The sequence below is a fragment of the Mauremys reevesii genome, linkage group 2 (assembly GCF_016161935.1).
Source record: "Mauremys reevesii isolate NIE-2019 linkage group 2, ASM1616193v1, whole genome shotgun sequence".
Lineage (NCBI taxonomy): Eukaryota > Metazoa > Chordata > Testudines > Geoemydidae > Mauremys > Mauremys reevesii.
Genome location: NC_052624.1, coordinates 101,394,695 through 101,411,505, shown reverse-complemented (window position 1 = coordinate 101,411,505; position 16,811 = coordinate 101,394,695). Strand labels below are relative to the sequence as shown.

The 16,811-nt window shown below is 44.9% G+C and overlaps 1 long non-coding RNA gene across 4 annotated transcripts in view; it reads left to right on the top strand.

The window, feature by feature from the left end:
* LOC120398562 overlaps window positions 1-16,811 on the top strand; it is a 63,650-nt gene that overhangs the window by 19,453 nt on the left and 27,386 nt on the right. Inside the window, exon 2 of one of the 4 annotated variants that reach the window (XR_005594537.1) lies at window positions 9,752-9,920. The exons of 2 other annotated variants lie outside the window; for them this stretch is intronic. This is a non-coding gene — a long non-coding RNA (uncharacterized LOC120398562). Of the gene's footprint in view, window positions 1-9,751; window positions 9,921-15,182; window positions 15,239-16,811 lie in introns of those variants that run through there. One more of the 4 variants, XR_005594539.1, reaches the window with a different exon arrangement.

Here is a 16,811-nt window from a genome sequence, read left to right as displayed (position 1 = left end):
ATGTTTCTGGTTGTGGAGAAGTGCTATAAATGAAAAGTTTTGTTATTTGGTCCTATCTTTAAAATGCATAAAGAAGGGTGGATTTAATAGATGTGGGTGCCACTTAGTTCAAACTAGTGAAGTTTGTCAGAGTTGTTGGAGTTGCATAAAAGTTTCCAATATGTGCCAAAGCCAAACATGACAGTAAAATGGTGTATTTGTGTCTCTTAAGGACTGGACTAATATTTATGAAAATCCCCAACATTTTTTCTGATTTGGCTAAATGTAGCTCAAAATGTAACCCCCCAAACTATTTTTATTTTCACTTTGTTGCATCTTTGTAAGAGCTTCTCATTACCAAATTCTTATATTATATATACATTAGGACTAAGGTTGCCAACTTCCTAATTGCACAAAAACCGAACACCCTAGCCTTTCCCCTTCCCTGAGGCCGCGCCCCTTCCCCACCTCTTCCCCTGGGCCCTGCCCCTCGCTCACTACGTTCCTCCTCCCTCAGTGGCTTGCTCTTCCCCACCCTCACTTGCTTTTATTGGGGCGGGGGAAGGGGGTGAGGGCTCCAGTTGGGGGTGTAGGCCCTGGGGTGGGGCCAGGAATGAGGGTTTGGGGATGCAGTAGGGGGCTCCGGGCTGGGGTAGGGAGTTGGGGTGTGGGAAGGGGTATGAGCTCTGGGCTGACAGTGTGGGCTGAGGGGTTCAGGGGATGGGAGGGGGCTCTGGGTTGAGGCAGGGGGTTGGGTGCAGGCGGGAGAGAGGGCTCTAGCTGCGGCTGCAGGCTCTGGGGTGTAGCTGGGGATGAGGGGCTTAGGGTGCAGGAGGGGGCTTACCTCGGGTGGCTCCTGGTCAGCAGTGCAGTGGGGTGAAGTCAGGCTCCCTGCCTTTCCTGGCTCTGTGCTGTACCCCGGAAGTGGCCAGCAGGTCTGATTCCTAGGCCTGGGGGGGAGGAGGCTCTGTGCGCTGCTCTCACCCACAGGCACCTCCCTCACAGAAAGCAGAGCCGGTGTTTGGGGCGGGGGCAGTGCACAGAGCCCTGTGCCCCCCATGCCCCTCCCGGGCGAGCCGGATCTGCTGGCATCTTCCGGGTCACAGCGTGGAGCCAGGACAGTCAGGGACTAGGCTGCCTTAGATCCACAGCACCACCTCCCAGACTTTTAACAGACCGGTTGGCGCTGCGGACCGGAACCACCAGGATCCCTTTCTGACCGGGTGTTCTGGTAAAAAACCGGACACCTAGCAACCCTATGTGTGGGGCTAGTCAGAGTCTAGCCCTACCAGAAATAAAAAAACAAAACAAAACCATTTAACTAAAATAGCCAACACAGAGTACATTTGATAATTTTCCTGTCATTTGTTTACATCACAGTTTAATGTTTCATGCTCATATTTACTGCAGTCAGTAAAGCTGAAATATATTCTGTGTATCTCCACCGCAACGCCTTGTTCTTGCCTACAGAAAGAGAGCATAGCAACAAGTGTTAGGATCCAGAAGGTCATTTGGCATGTTGCCCTCTAAGGTTTTAGCCCTATGTCGATATTTCCCACAGAACTGGATCTAATTGCTTCCTGAATAACCCCATTGTTTTGATCTCAACACACTTGGCTTGTGGACTATGAAGTACATATACTGTATGTTTCTCTGACAACCAGGCCAAGCAGTTTCTTATACTGGAGGTACTCCAGCTTTCTCCATTTTGTATGGCTAAAGCCACTTTTCACAAACTGCTTTCCAGCTATGACTCCATTGGAAAGATTCCAGTTGACTTCAATAGGCTTTGGATGAGGCTTTCAAGAATATCTGTTTGCTGTGATATAGTGATCTGTGTGCCAACCTGGGAGCTAAATTTTCTAATATCATTGCTGACCCTGCTTCCCCCGTAGCCTCCGGCAAATTAAATAAACCTTCTGCCTTAATTTACCTTTCTGTAAAATAGTAGTGATAATACTTACCTCAGTCAGGCTTTCTAAGAATGAACAATTGTGAAGACAGAGCAAAGTATAACTATTGGACCTACTTATTAGCTTTCTGTTTATGAAGTGTCCACAAACAAATCAATTTTCTTAAATATACTTGTTTGAAATAATTTGTCAAATAACTTTGTCTTTAGATTGTTGGTGAGCAATTCTTAGTGAGGGCTTGATATTTAAAATAAAAAAATATAAGCTGTGATGGTTACTTTGGATTGGATCCAGAGGATGCATGGTATGTTTCAGTTCGTTGACTAGATAGGTGTAATACTTTCAAATCAGGTTTCCATTTGTGTTCAAAATTAGTTTTCTGTGAATAGTCTCTAATATTTTCTTGAAACTTGCTGAGCATTCTTGCTAGTAAACTCATTGGTGACAATATTCACAAAAGGTGCATGGACCCAGTCAAAGTAAATTCAGATGTTTTATTTGGGAATTTTTTCTGGAAACTGAGGTATTTGCTTATCCCATTTAGTCATGTGTATAGTATGTATAGCACATTAATAAAGGAAATTCTGGAAAAAAACTTGGTCAGACCTACTAAGGTTCCATTTATATATGTGGTATATCCATTGTTAATACATGCTTAACAGATCTTATAAACAAGACACTACACTGATAAAAACAGCAGTGTAGCTATGGGCTGCACTGTTTGGATGTGTAGAGAGCTGTGTAGGGTATATGCCCTAGGGTTCAGGCATGTAGGGCTCTCTAGTCTACTCTGCTCACCTAAGCTGTGTCTCACGGTCTACACTGCTATTCATACCTGTGCTAGCAAGGCATGCGATGTCTGTACACATCACCGTAAGTGTAAACATACCTTAAAGTGAAGCAGAGAAGGAGATGGAATGCCTTATTATTAAATTATAGTATTTAGTGATAAAGTTTTCCTTATTTGATCAATGTCAGGAGTATGTGACTCTTTTTTTTTTTTTTTTTAAACTATCACTACATAACACTCTGGTGCATAGGCGCTGAATCCGTGGGTGCTCTGGGGCTGGAGCACCCACAGGGAAAATATGGTGGTACTGAGCACCCACCGGCAGCCCCTCATCAGCACTTCCCCCTTCACACAACGCCTTCTGCCCCCCCCCGGCGGGCCCTGCTGATCAGCACCTCCTCCTTCCCTCCCTGCGCCTCCTGTCAGCCGCAATCAGCTGTTTCATGGGATGCAGGAGCCTGGGGTAGTAGTGAGGACGTGGCACGCTCTGGGGAGAGAGAACAACGAGGTGGGACGAGGCGGGGTGGGAAGAGGTGGGGCATGGCAGGGGTGTGGCATTGAAGAAAGGGATGGGGCCTGGGGGAGAGCACCCCCAGACACAATGGAAAGTGGGTGCCTGGGCTCTGGTGAGAGAAGAAAGTCAGGCCTTTATTTCTAGATCTGTCTAATAAAGGAAATATAAATACAGTAATAAAACAATACAAGAATAAATTTTGAGTAAATCCAGAAAAACGCAAACATATTTACAGAGCCTAATGAAGACTCACTAGTAACTGTAATGTTGGAAGTACATTTTCTTCATGTAGGGCCTGGCTCCTGCCAGTCTCTGCAACATATGAGAGTGAGAGAGAAAGAGAGTCTCTCTCTCTCTCTCTCTCTCTCTCTCCCTCTCTCCATACCCTGGTGGTTAGGACACCTACCTAGGGAAGAAGGAGACCTAGGTTCCACTCCTTGCTCCAACGAATATCTAAGTATTTAATAAAAAGTGAAACAAGATAGTGAGGCTAGGTCTAGGGGTGTGATATCCCTACTTGTATACACGTATTTGCACTAGCACAAGAATAAATAGGACTGTAGCCGGGGTAGCACTGGTAGGGGCAGTGGAGCAATGGCTGAGCCGTGGCAGGGGAGGCACAACTGAGCTGTGCCAAGTACATGCCCACCAGTTTCAGACAAGTACGTAATCAGCACTGTCAGCTGTGCCTCCGCTAGTGCTATCATGGCTAGCATGAGATGTGTACGTGAGCAGAGGACTCACACCCTTAGCTGGCAGTGCAGACATAGCCCAAGAGAAATCTGTTCCAGAATATGCCCTAGCCCATGGATAGGGAACTTTCCTGGGAGGCAGGAGACATGGGTTCAGTACCACCACCACCACCTTTGGGTTCATCTTGAGAAAGTGCTGAGCTAACTCCAGTAGACATAGGCGCCTCCCTCTGACCTGGACTTAGGGGCTTAAGTCCCTTAGAGGGGCAGGGCTTAAACTAATAGGCCTATTGGTTAATTTAGGCAGCTTTCCTGCTTAACTTGCTGGCTTTAGTGAATCCCATTGTTAGGTGCCTAACTCTCCTGGGCATTGTATAGGGAGCCTAGGCACCTAACTCAGGGTTGTGGATTCTGTTAGCTAACAGGGGGCCTAAAGTTAGGCTTTGCAATGCTGAGGGGAGTCCTCTTTGTGAATCTAGCCCCAGAACATTTATTCTGATCTATTTTTGTTATTAAATGAAATACAAACTGAACAATACTGGCTCAGAGCAAAGTACTTATTACACAATAAAGACAAATATTGAGTACATATGGCGCTAGGCATTGGTTGCTTCTTTCCAAGGTTAAGTGGGAACAACTGTCAGTGCATCAATTTGATGAATATGTATCTCATCAGAAATGAGTACGATGGGGTTCTGGTCCATGACTGGGCTCTATCACAGAGTGCCTAGCCAACTCTGAGTACACAATGAAACGTACTTTGAGAGAGTTCAGGGTGATTGCCCTCTAAAGAGTCGCAGTGAAGGGGTGGGGTGGGGGGTTTGAATGCTCAGCGATTAAAGACTGCTAGGAGTGAGCAGGCTCTAGCAGAGAGTCCTGAGCATTAGGGCTGAGAATCCAGGGAGGTAGAGCCTGGGAGTGGCCAGACACAGGGGGAAAGGCCCCAGGCAGGAAGGTCTGGATGGAGGAAGAGAAACATTGGTTTTGTGACTTTTGGATGGACTTGAAAACTTTATTGTGAATGTTTGTTGTTTTATTAAAGCAGATCCCAAAAAGGGATAGGAAAGGACAAAAGTGTTTTTGAGTTTATTGAACAATCCGAGAGGGGAAACTGAGGCAGGCTGCTTTTAGCATGTTCCAAGACCACAAAGTGCCTCATAGGATGCGGCGGGCCAAGTTACAGTCTCTATGGTAATAGAGATTAATAATAGTAATGATGGTACAGTCTGCTTGGTTCTGTCATTTTATGGTAAATTAAACATCAGAAAGGGAACGTTTAATTCTTTTCCATTGTAATTCCTGATCACAGAGTATGAATTTTGACAATTTGTCACTCTGTTGGCACTCCTAATAAGGTAGTGATGTGATTTCATCCACATCCCCCCTTTGTCTTGTTTGCACAGTGCAGGAATGGAACTGCATACATCCATACAGACCTGGCATCACTTGATGTTTACTTCAACTTCATAATTAAAGATGGATGTTAAGTGTATGTCTTGAGTGTGATAGATTGATTGAAAATTCTGGAGCCTGGAAAAAACTAATATGTTCCATAAATAAGAGATTTGGAAAGTACTATCCACTATGTCCTGAGAAAGATTTAAACTTTTTGTTAACTGTATGTTGAAACTTTTCTGGCAAAGTCTACACGAGCATGTCATTTATAATAATATTTTGGAGATAATTATCAGAAGCAATAGAAAAATAAACATATTCAGGGTGGAGATTTGTGAGCAGCTTTCAAAATACTTAAAACATTGAAAAAAGGGATTTGAGAATTTAAATTCACACAAAACAGGGTTTTTTTTTTGTTTTTTTTTAAATAGTACCAGGACACAAGCTATTTTGTTAATACATTACATAACATATGGAAACTCTGGGCCTTACATTACAGTAAATGGAAAAATGACCCTGAACTTCAAGGGGTTTGGGATCAGACTCTATCCCAAATATATGGAAGCCGTTTAAAGGTAAGCATGAATTAATGATGTATATAGTTAGGCATTGCTTTAACTACATAAAAAGGGTATCAGTAAAAGATTCAGAATCTGTGTTTAAAGGAAAGCTAGACAGAAATACCATAATGCCCAATGGCTAAATGTATCCTCAAGAAGACCATAAATTGTGTCCTGTGGCTGACATATTTCAAAGGGATGTACTCTCTATGTTTAGCTGTCAGTCCTGAATGGATGACACTTCTGTGAACGTTCAGTAGATGAACGTCTGAATATTAGGTATCATTTTCTGCATGATCACAGTAATCTCTCCATAGTTAAGGTTAATGTGTAGGCCCAATCTTTTAACCCATGATGGCCTAAAATTAGGCTCTTAAATCTACATTTAGATTCGATGATAAGAAATGCTGAGCACCTGCAGCTGTCACTGACCTCAGTGTATTTAGTGCATGCTCAGCACACTTGAAAATCAGGATATTTTATTTAGGTTCCTAACTATAAATTTAGGAGCCTGCCTTCATGCAACCAGCATTTAATAAATTTGGTCTGCATTTTCATTTGGGACCCCTTTAGCTTTACACTAACCCTTAATTTTCACACATGATATTTTCCCCCGGGGAAGGTATTTCTGGAAAGTTTGAACTTAACTGGGCAAAGCATTTGAGAAGGATGAGAGTGTAAAAATGAGGATTATTTACTTTTCCAGAAGTTTCCTAGTTTTTCCCTTCACCTCATATCTCAAAAACAGTTTGGCCCAGAAATTTTACTCTTGTTTATAAGGAAGGGTTAGCTATAATTCTGATATTATTCTGCTTCTGTGAAGCATGGCGCTCAACCATCTTGGAAAAGTGTGATTGTAAGTTTTTGGAGTAATTTGACACAGGTGGTGTATCAACCAAGCAAGGTACTAACGACTTCAACAGGACTTTATTTTTACAGTGGAAACCTCTGTACCAAGCTGCTGCTGCACTCTCTGTAACTTGCACTCAGCCTCCTCAGACTTCCAGCAGCCTTTCAGACTCCCAGCAGCCAGTGCTCCCAGTTCTAATAATTACAAGCACATCTAAACAACACAGTAGGGATGTCCTGGATCATCAAGTCCAGGCAGTGCCATCATATAATCCTTTTAATAAATTTATCAGGCTCCACCTTAAAACTAGTTAAAACCCCCACTACTCTAATTGGAAGGTTTTTTCCATTCCTCTGATGGCTAGAAATTGTCTAATTTCCAGCTTACATTTATTCATGGCAGTACAGATCCATTTACTATTGTGCCAACATCAAGCTTTAGCTCAAATAGTTCTTCTCCCTTTCTGGTGCTTACCCCCAATGTAGTTGTATAGAGCATTCATATCACTTCTCAGCCTTCGTATTGCTAGGCTGACCAGGTCAAGCTTTTTTAGTCTCCTCATGTCACATAGGCACTTCATTCCTCTGACCATCCTAATAGCCCCTTCTCAGCATCTGTTCCAGTTTCAATTATTCTTTCTTGAAGACACCTTTTCTCCATAGTTGTGAACTCTGTCAAGCTGTGAGTTTGTAAAGTTTGCAAATAGTCATGCATGGATTACAGGAAGCCAAGTTCATACTGGAGCCAGGTCAAAATATGTTTAAAGATGTCCACAGCTGAAGGCTTTAAGAAGGACTAAGGACAACCAGTACTCGGGAATATCCATGTGAGGGACAATAACAGGATCTCTTTCAATACTAGCAAACTCCACTGGAAAGCCTGTATAACCTATATGCTTTGTAGTGCACAGTGGCTCTGGAACATTTAGTAGTGAAAGACAGCCCCCTTACCCTGTCTGCCTCCCACCCCAAAGCTGATGCTGGGAGCAGGGCTGTGTTTCCAGGAGGTGGGGAACCCAGACAGGGGTAAGGGGGATAAGGCTGTGGCCAGAGCTGGGGGTGGGCGTGGGGCCAGGGGCGGAGCCCTGAGCAGGGGACAGGAGCTGGGACCCCACATATGAGGCCAGGAGTAGAGCCTCGGCTGTGGGGCCAGGCACGGGCCTCCGGGAGTGGAGCCCTGAGAGCGGGGGGCTGGGCATGGGGCACTGGGAGCGGAGGCCTGGGAGCGGGAAGTGGGGTCAGTGGCCAGGGCCCCAGGAGCAGAGACTCGGGCCTGGAGTGGGGCCCTAGGCGTGGGCCCCAGGCACCAGGGCTGCCCGGGGGGGGGGCAAGTGGGGCAATTGCCCTGGGTCCCACAGGGGCCCCCACGAGAATATAGTATTCCATAGTATTGCAACTTTTTTTTATGGAAGGGGCCCCCAAAATTGTTTTGCCCCAGGCCCCCTGAATCCTCTGGGTGGCCCTGCTGGGCACGGGGCAAGGGAGTGGAGCTGGCGGCTGGGACCCAAGCCCTGCATGTAGGGTTGGGGAGTGGAGTGCAGGGCGTGGGGCCAGCATCTGGGGAACGGGGCTTGTGGTCAGGACCTGAGCCCCGGGTGCAGGGACGGGGAGCGGAGTCCTGGGCGGAGAGTTGGGAGCAAGGCCCCGGGCGCAGAGCCAGCGGCTGGGGAGCGGGGCGCAGGACCCGAGCTAGGGAGTGGAGCCCTGGGTGCAGGGCCAGTGGCCCCGCATAAAATTTGGGGGTGCTGCAGCATCCCCTGCACCACTACTTCCCACGCCTATGATAGTGCAGCATTTGACTTTCAGAGAAGCAGAGGGGAGGAGACGTGAATATTAGTTGGATAATCCATACCTTTGCATAAGTGCAGAGAGCAGGGCTGCTGGGCAGGGCAACTTCCAGAACAGGGTGTGGTAGTTACCAGAGACACTCAGTAGTATAGGAGGTTTTCATTGTGGGCAGCATACCTGAAAGGTCAAACAATAGTCACCCTCTGAGAGCTCAGCCAATCATAGAGGAGTTAAAAACAGCCCTTTGGACCAAAAATTGTGTGTACTGTGTGGGCTCTGCCCTGCTCCTTGTACCACCTTGGATACAAGTGAGTGCTACTCCAGGTTTATTTACTAGGGAAGCTCTTTACGATTTATGATTAAGTTTGATCGATGGGCGGGGGGAAACATTTATCACCCTTAGAGGCTACAGAGCCTGTGGAACTTACATTTGGCCGTCAGCTAACTGCTCTCCACTGGGATTCTCCTGCAATTAAAGAAAGAATGAGGCAGAGTTCAGTGAAGTGAGGGTTTGTGAATTTTTGTCTGAATTAGCTGCGCTTATGGGGACACGGTGGTGCCCTAGGGGTTCTCAGGACCAATTTTTTGGTGGCTGCTCACACACTTTTTCCTAAAATACTTTATTACCTTTAGGAAAACCAAATAAATATGCACATTTACACGTCCAAATCATTGTAATTTAATTGCTAGCTAGTACGACTGCTGTGAAAAGTGATATTAATAAACATGCAAGTATCACTTTTCACAGCCGACTTACTCAGCCCTGGCAAGCCTGGGGACAAATTACGCCCTGGATGGAGGGTTGGAGGAAGCAGCAGGGGGCTAGAGCCTGAAGCCCAGCACCCATAGCACAAAGCTTTGCGGCCAGAGGACAGGGCCCAGGGCTGGAGCCTGAAGCCCTGTGGCCAGAGCCTGCCATCCTGCCACCCCAGGGCTGAAGCCCAAAGCCTGAGCCCCACCGCCCCTGGGAAGGTGGGGACCTCACCATCTGCCTGCACCTACAGCCTGGTGCTCCAGGTGTCTCCAGAGCTGGGCAGGGCCCAACCCCTGCTGGTGGCCCCAGTAATCAACACCAAGGTTGTGTGTCCAGGAGCAACAGGGAGGGAGAAGAGGTGCTACTTTGTCGTTCCCCCCGCCCCCCAATCACAGCTCAGGAGACTGCTGCAAGAAAAGCCCCTATTGGCCGCATGCAGCCACAGTAGCCACATTTGAGAAATGCTAAAAGCCTTATAGCGGCCCATATACTGATTCCAATCCCTGTGCCTCTTTAGATACAAGCTACAGACTTTGGTTTCACCAGCAACTGATGCCTAGTCAGCCATTAACCTGAGAGCTGGAAAGCTGCTAGCTGTGGAGAGTCCCCAGGCTATTTGCTCATAGGGTTCTGAAGTATTTGAAAGGACTGAGATGATGACATTTCTCAAGCTCTGAAGAGTACAGGTGACACTTAGTATATATTAGGTCACACTATAAAGACTGAGAAATCACCTCTGAGAGAAGATCAGAGGGGAATGTGTTTTGATGTGTGTGCTGAAGTATAGAAAATGTTATGTTGAAACCTTACACTGAATGTTTGTAACAAAAATGAAATGGGAAAATGTGTATAAGGAACTTGGGTAGATTCATTGTTTAATAGCTTGTGTTTAATAGATATTCAGAGTTTTCCAAACACTATTTACAATGTTGTATGCAATTTACAATGTGTTTTGTGTGCATTAAATGTTTGCTTTACTAAGAAAGCATATGATATTCTTAGAGTCTCATGAAATTCTTCTTTTATATCTGTTTTTTGTTTGGGAAATTTGTGTTTTCATTTTATCCCTCTAAAATGTTTTATTTTTATTATATTTACATTAATGAAATATCTCAAATGACCATATATAAATAAAACCGGTATAAACTCCAGTTTCTCTGTAATACTTTTTTAAATTAAGCATTATGCACTGGTACTAAAAGCTTTCTGGAACGAAAAAACAAGCTTAAAACAGTACTCTACACTTTTTTGGTTTCTCTGTTGCATACAATCAATGTATGTTTCAGAGGAAAAAAAAGTTCAGAATCTACACTAATCATTAGCTACCTGGGCCATGAAATAACAGCAACATACATCCCCTCATGCTCAGATTCATTGCTATGACATTTAATTGTAACAGGTGACTTAGGCATTTTAAAACCATGCGTCTCTAGTGGCAAGCTGAATTTCCACGAGGTATTGAACCACTCACACTATAAATACATTTGCATAGGTGCAAACCTGCCTTGAGATTATCATCAATCCCCACCACAGTTAGCCACCCCAAAATACCCTGGACAGCTTCTTAGGTTCCCACGTTGAAATGTAAACACTGTTGTAGCCCTCAAAAAAAACCCTGTTTGCCATTCAGTGACACAATGGATATTCCCAATCCCTACTACTTCATTTTCCAGCACCCCCACCAATCCTCCTCTCTATATCCCCATGGACCCCTTCCCAGGCACCACCTCTTATACATTCCTCCTCTGCCATTGAACCTCCCATTAGTCCCAGGGACCACTCTCCTATCCCGCTTATATTCTCCCTCCCCTGCTTGCCTCCTTCATGGGCTCTCCTGTTCCCTCAGGCCTGGTGAGAGGCTGAAGCTGCACCCCACTCTGGGGGGAGCTGCCCCTTTTGGGGCAGAGAGCTGGCTGCTGCTGCTTGGCTGCCCAGGGATCAGAGAGGAGAGGATGCTTCACTGGTCCCAGCTTCACCTCAGTCTTCAGGTGGCAGCTCTGAGTGGCAGAGTCAGTGCCCATCTATCTCGCTTGTTATCTGTGTCCCCTTTGCCTGGCCACTGGAGCCAGAGCCACCACTGCCACCCACACACTTCTGTGAGCTCCCACACGCTTCTGCCTCTCAGTCCTATCACTCCACACACTGAACACATCCCCACGCTCCTCGCAGATGAGAAGGGCCGGGGTGGGGGCAATAGAAAGGGAAGAAGAGTTTTTTTGCTTTATTTTGTGTTGTTTTGCATTTGCTCTAGGTATTCTCTTCAAAATTGGCTGGGAACAGTTAATGTGCATCTGTCAGAGTTTTGCGTACAATAGCCTTGACGGGTAGCTCTGGGATGCTCTACGCTGAAAACATACATGCCCATAGCTACGTCTCTTGGGGATGTAAAAAAAAATCCCACCCTCGAGAAACATAGCTAAGCTGCCCTAACCACTGGTATAGACTGCTTTAGGTTGACGGAAGATTTCTTCCGTTGACCTAGTTACCACCTTCCGGGGAGGTGAATGAACTACAATGGCAGGAGAACCCCTCCCATCGCTGTAGTGCGTGTCCACACTGAAGTGCTACAGAGGCATGGCATAACTTCTATGTAACGCTTTTTGAAAAGTCCTGAAAAGAGAACTCTGGCCTGTGCTTTAGCAAAGAGTTAAGCTGAGGTGTGGAAAGAAGGGGAGTGTAATAGATTTATACAGACTATGTTGTCTGAGCATCCCTTTTCCCCTGAATGGCTTGCAGCAGTACAAACTCTGGTGGCTCAATGCGCAGACTTTCACAAATCTTGCAGCTACCACAGGAACTCTCACAGAGCATATGTACTCTGAAATAAATCTCATGTAATTTAGACATTCTACAGGGAGTTTATAAGATTTGCAGTAGCTGCAAACCCATGTTTTCTCTGTTCCAAATTAGTGACTCCATCAACATCTAGTTTTCACACTTCAAGGGCATAAGAGGTTCCAGAAACAATGGTAACTCAGGCTCTCACCCATAACCCCAACCATCCTCTACTAATGTAAAATATTATGGTTGAAATTTTCAAAGTGAACCAAGAGATTTAGTTACACAACTCCTACTGGAAAATAATTAAATGCCTTAGTTGCTTTGAATATCTCAGCATGCATCGGTATTCCTAATATCACATAATATATTACCCCAATAACTCCTCCTTGGCACTCATGGGCTTTATCTAAATAGCTGTATATCCTGACTCTAATATACCATTTAAATGTAAAAACTACTCTTCTACTGTAGGAGGGACCAATTCAACCACAGCCCCTCTTCCAATTTACCATCCTCTTGCGTATCGGCACATTTTAGCCAATACATGGTCCACAAATACTACTTACCATTCCACTGTGATAAGCCACACAGTCAAACATCAAAATCTAGGCAGCAGAACAAAATACTTACCCTTCTCTGTAACCACTCTAATTAATTAGCACATTCGCTCTCCCCTCTCCCCTGATGTGTTCCTAAGGGCTAGTCTACCCTGGCAATGTAAAAGTGCTGCCACAGCAGTGCTTGAACATGGCTTGTGTAGTCGCGGCACAGCACTGGGAGAGAGCAGTCCCAGTGCTCTAAAAAACCCACCTCCACAAGGGACGTAGCTACCAGCACTGGGAGCCCACTGTCTACACTGGTACTTTACAGCGCTGAAACTTGCTGCACGCAGGGGGGAGTCTGTGGCAGAAGTGGGGATCAACCTCTGGTCTCATTTGACCCAGGCTAGGTTGGTGAGTGCACTAGCCACCACGTTATATCCACTTTGGAGCTGCTTGACTTTACCCACTAGCCAAATAAGCAACTTTGCAGCCATCTTCCCCACCTCCAGAATGTCCTAATCTATGATCATATGAAAAGGATTTTGAGCTGCTCTATTTTGTTTCTTAAGCACAGCATTGAAAGTCATTGCTTTGCCACTATTAACTGAAAATAAAGGGAAAACCAAAATAAAATTAATTAAATTGGGAAGGGACGGGAGGGTAGCAGCAGTAGACCTTAACATTACGATGCATAAGTTAACAATTAAGTTATATATTAAAGAAATGAGGTGGTGGATTATAGTTTAAAAGTCTCATAATTGTAAATGGGCGTACAATGTTGGCATACAGCCAAGGACAATGAATTGGCAGTTGAAGCAAGTTAGCCTATGGCTGGTATGTTGCTGGGCAGGGTGTGAACAGTGGTCAGGTAAAGGTCACTCCAAAACTGCAGGGAGGGGTCAGTCAGGCATACTCAATCCAAAACTAGGTAAGGATCACTAGCCCATAATAGTCAACATTCCATAATGCTAAGACTTGTATAACAGCTTTGATTGACAGACAGATTTAGTAGTTGTGATTGGTCTATAAGTAAGGACTAATCAGAGAGGGTCTGAAGGTTAGAAGATAGATATGCCAATGCTAGGATTGAAAAACAAGCCAATCAAAATAGGCAAAAACCTGTATATAAGGCAGAGAGCCAGCAGGCAAAAGTCAGTCAAGTCAGGAGCAGGAGAAGGAGAACCAGAAGAAGCCTAAAAGAGCAAAGAAGTAGCAGCAAAACCCGCAGCAGTAGTGGGGCTGCTGGCACAGAGCAGAAAGACCCTGGCAGAACAGAGGGAGAGAAGCTGACGGAGAGTAAGCATGCCAGCCATAGTATAGACTATAGAATAGAAATAGGGTTAATGAATGTGTATGCTTGGGTTAATAAAGATGTGTGTTCGTGTAATGGATCTTTCATTGTTCTGTATGTATAAACTTTAGGGTTTATTAAGATTTGCTGTCCGTGTCCTGTGTATGACTGATCACCATGTGCAGAGCATAATCACTTAAGCCATTCCAACTGTATGACATTACGGTCTTGGGTACTTTAAGCTTGTATCCTTGTGCTAAGGGATTTGTGTTTGTTTTAATTTAGGTTTAGAATAATTGTATTAGGAAAGGTTGGTTACGCTAAATAAAGAAAACACTTTGTTTTGGAAAAGTGCTGCCTGGGTATTACTCCTTTGAGTGGAGGGCTGTATAAGGATGAACAGATCTAGTCTGTTTTGGGGAGTTTCCTGAAGGGCATAGGGAGATCCTTGTAAACCTTGGCAATTCAACTAGGGCAGGCCCCCTCCTTTCACCTTGTAGGAACAGATTAACAGGTCAACATCTTGGGAACACGGAAGTAAACAATAGGAGGGCTCTTCTAAGATCCCTGAGTCTCTTCTTGGGGGAACAATGACACCCCCAGTCAACCAAGCTGTGAACGGCATGAACTTTGGGCAAGTTTGGCTCTAGATCTGAACTTTATGGTTCACGTTCAATCCTGCTTCTGACAAGTTAGTTTTGCCCTCCAGTAATGGAATAGTCACGAAAACATTAAATCTCTTTTTAAAGGTTCCTTTTTATTTGTCTTGGATATGGAAATTAATTGTAAGAAAGAGGAAATTAGTGAATAACTATAAAAATTCCATAAAAATCCAGCACTGTTTGTATTCTTTGACCACAATAGCTCAATTTTTAAGGGCAGCAGTACCACCTAGTGGATAAGAAGGAAAAGAAACCTAACATGCTTTTGAAAAGCGCTATCAAGGAGAATATTAGATTCTTTTTTCATCAAAATACTAATGAAGGTGACTGATTCATCTTGAAGAAAGATGTCTTTAATAAAATAGTGTAAAAATAAATAGCTATGCCTGATAACTCTTCTTCTTGAAGTTGTATGCAGGTATGTAGGAACATAAAAATTGCCGTATCAGATCAGAGTAGTCATCCATCTGGTCAAGTGTCCTTCCACTGTTGCTGGCCAGTAACAGATGCTTCAGATCAGGGCTGGCCTTACCATGAGGCAAACTGAGGCAGCTGCCTCAGGTGCCAGACTGTGTGTGTGGGGGTGCCACTAGGACCCAGAGTGTAGAAAATTGTGTTTGCTGCTGGTGCATATGTAATCTCTCTCTGCTCTAGATGCACAGAGATGGTGGAGTGCCGTGCTGGAGGAAGGAGGGCACAAGAGACATAACAGGCAGGCAGGAGAAAAGGTGAGAGGGAATAACAGAAAGCAGCAGGAGCTGCAGGGAGAGAGGAGGAGGAGCCTCTTATGTACCTCTCTAGCACCCCCAGTAGCCTGGACTGATTAACACCAGCTTCTCAGGGAGCTTCCTGTTTCCTACTGCTTCCCTGAACCCCCTTGAGGAGAACAGGAAGTCAACTGAAGTAGTAGGAGCCAGTGAGGCCCTTAAGACGCTGATGCCATCCCTCACTCAGGCCCTGTAACCAGTCTGCTTATTTGTCCCCTTCAATTGAGTGTTGAGCCACTATAGCTGGCACAGAACAGCAGTCATGAGTGAAAGAAGAAAACGCCCCTCTGGGGCAGCATTCAGAAAAAGAAAGAGAGCAAAGGAAGCTTTCCTGTCTAAGCAGGAAGGAGTTCTCTTGAGATACATAGACACAAATGTTCACAGTGAGCCTTCCGGCCCCAGCAAGGATGTGAGTGATGAGGAGATTCCTGATCTTCCAGTTAGTTGGAGTGGCAGCTACTGCAGCATCCATATCTCCATCTCAAATGGATGTAACCCTGCACATTCCTGAAGAAAAGTGTAGATCAGAGAAGGGTGTGGTGGAGGCACAAGAAACAGCTGCTGCTGAGTTTAGTTCGTTAAGTCTGGATGATCCAGGACTGTGGACCCACTTGAGTAGTAGCCTGAGGGACTTCCTTGTACTGCATGGGACACAGCATGTGAAAAATGTCATGTTCTCCAAAGACAATGAAAATAATCCAACATATTACTGGCATGAAATCCCCAGTGGTGACAAAGTGGAGAGGCCATGACTTATGTACTGAAAAACCCAGAATGCTGTATACTGTTTTTGTTGCAAACTGTTCCAGTCTAATGTTTCAGCCAGGAACAAAAGACTGGAAAAATCTGGCTAGAAATCTGGCATGCCATGGGAAGGCAGCAAATCACCAGAGCGCATTCCATAGGTGGAAAGAGTTTGAGATGAGACTACGGTTAAAGGCCACCATAGATGATCAGCATCAAGGGAAGATTGCATCAGAGTCCCTTTACTGGCAAAATGTTCTAAAAAGGCTCATTGCCATTGTGAGAATGCTTGCTATCCAAAACCTAGAACTGCGTAACATTTCAGATCAGATGTATGTACCAAACAATGGAAACTTCCTTAAAATTGTGGAGCTGATAACGGAGTTTGATGCCGTACTCCAGGAGCATCTAAGAAGAATCACCACCCAAGAAATGTACACACACCACTACCTTGGAAAAACAATTCAAAATGAGATCATACAGTTACTAGCAACAAAAGTCAAACAGAAGATTGTGGCAGATCTGAAGTCAGCATGATATTACTCTTTTATTCTGGACTGTACACCTGACATCAGCCGTATGGAGCAAATGACTTTAATGGTGTGTTTTGTAACAACAACAGAACCTAGTGAAAATTTATTGACATTAGTATTACTACAGGAACTGGTATGACGAATATGCTTTTTAAAAAGCTGGAAGATACGGGAATTGCGATAGCTGACATGAGAGGTCAGGGCTACGATAATGGTGCCAACATGACAGGAAAGAACAGAGGAGTGCAGACATGGAT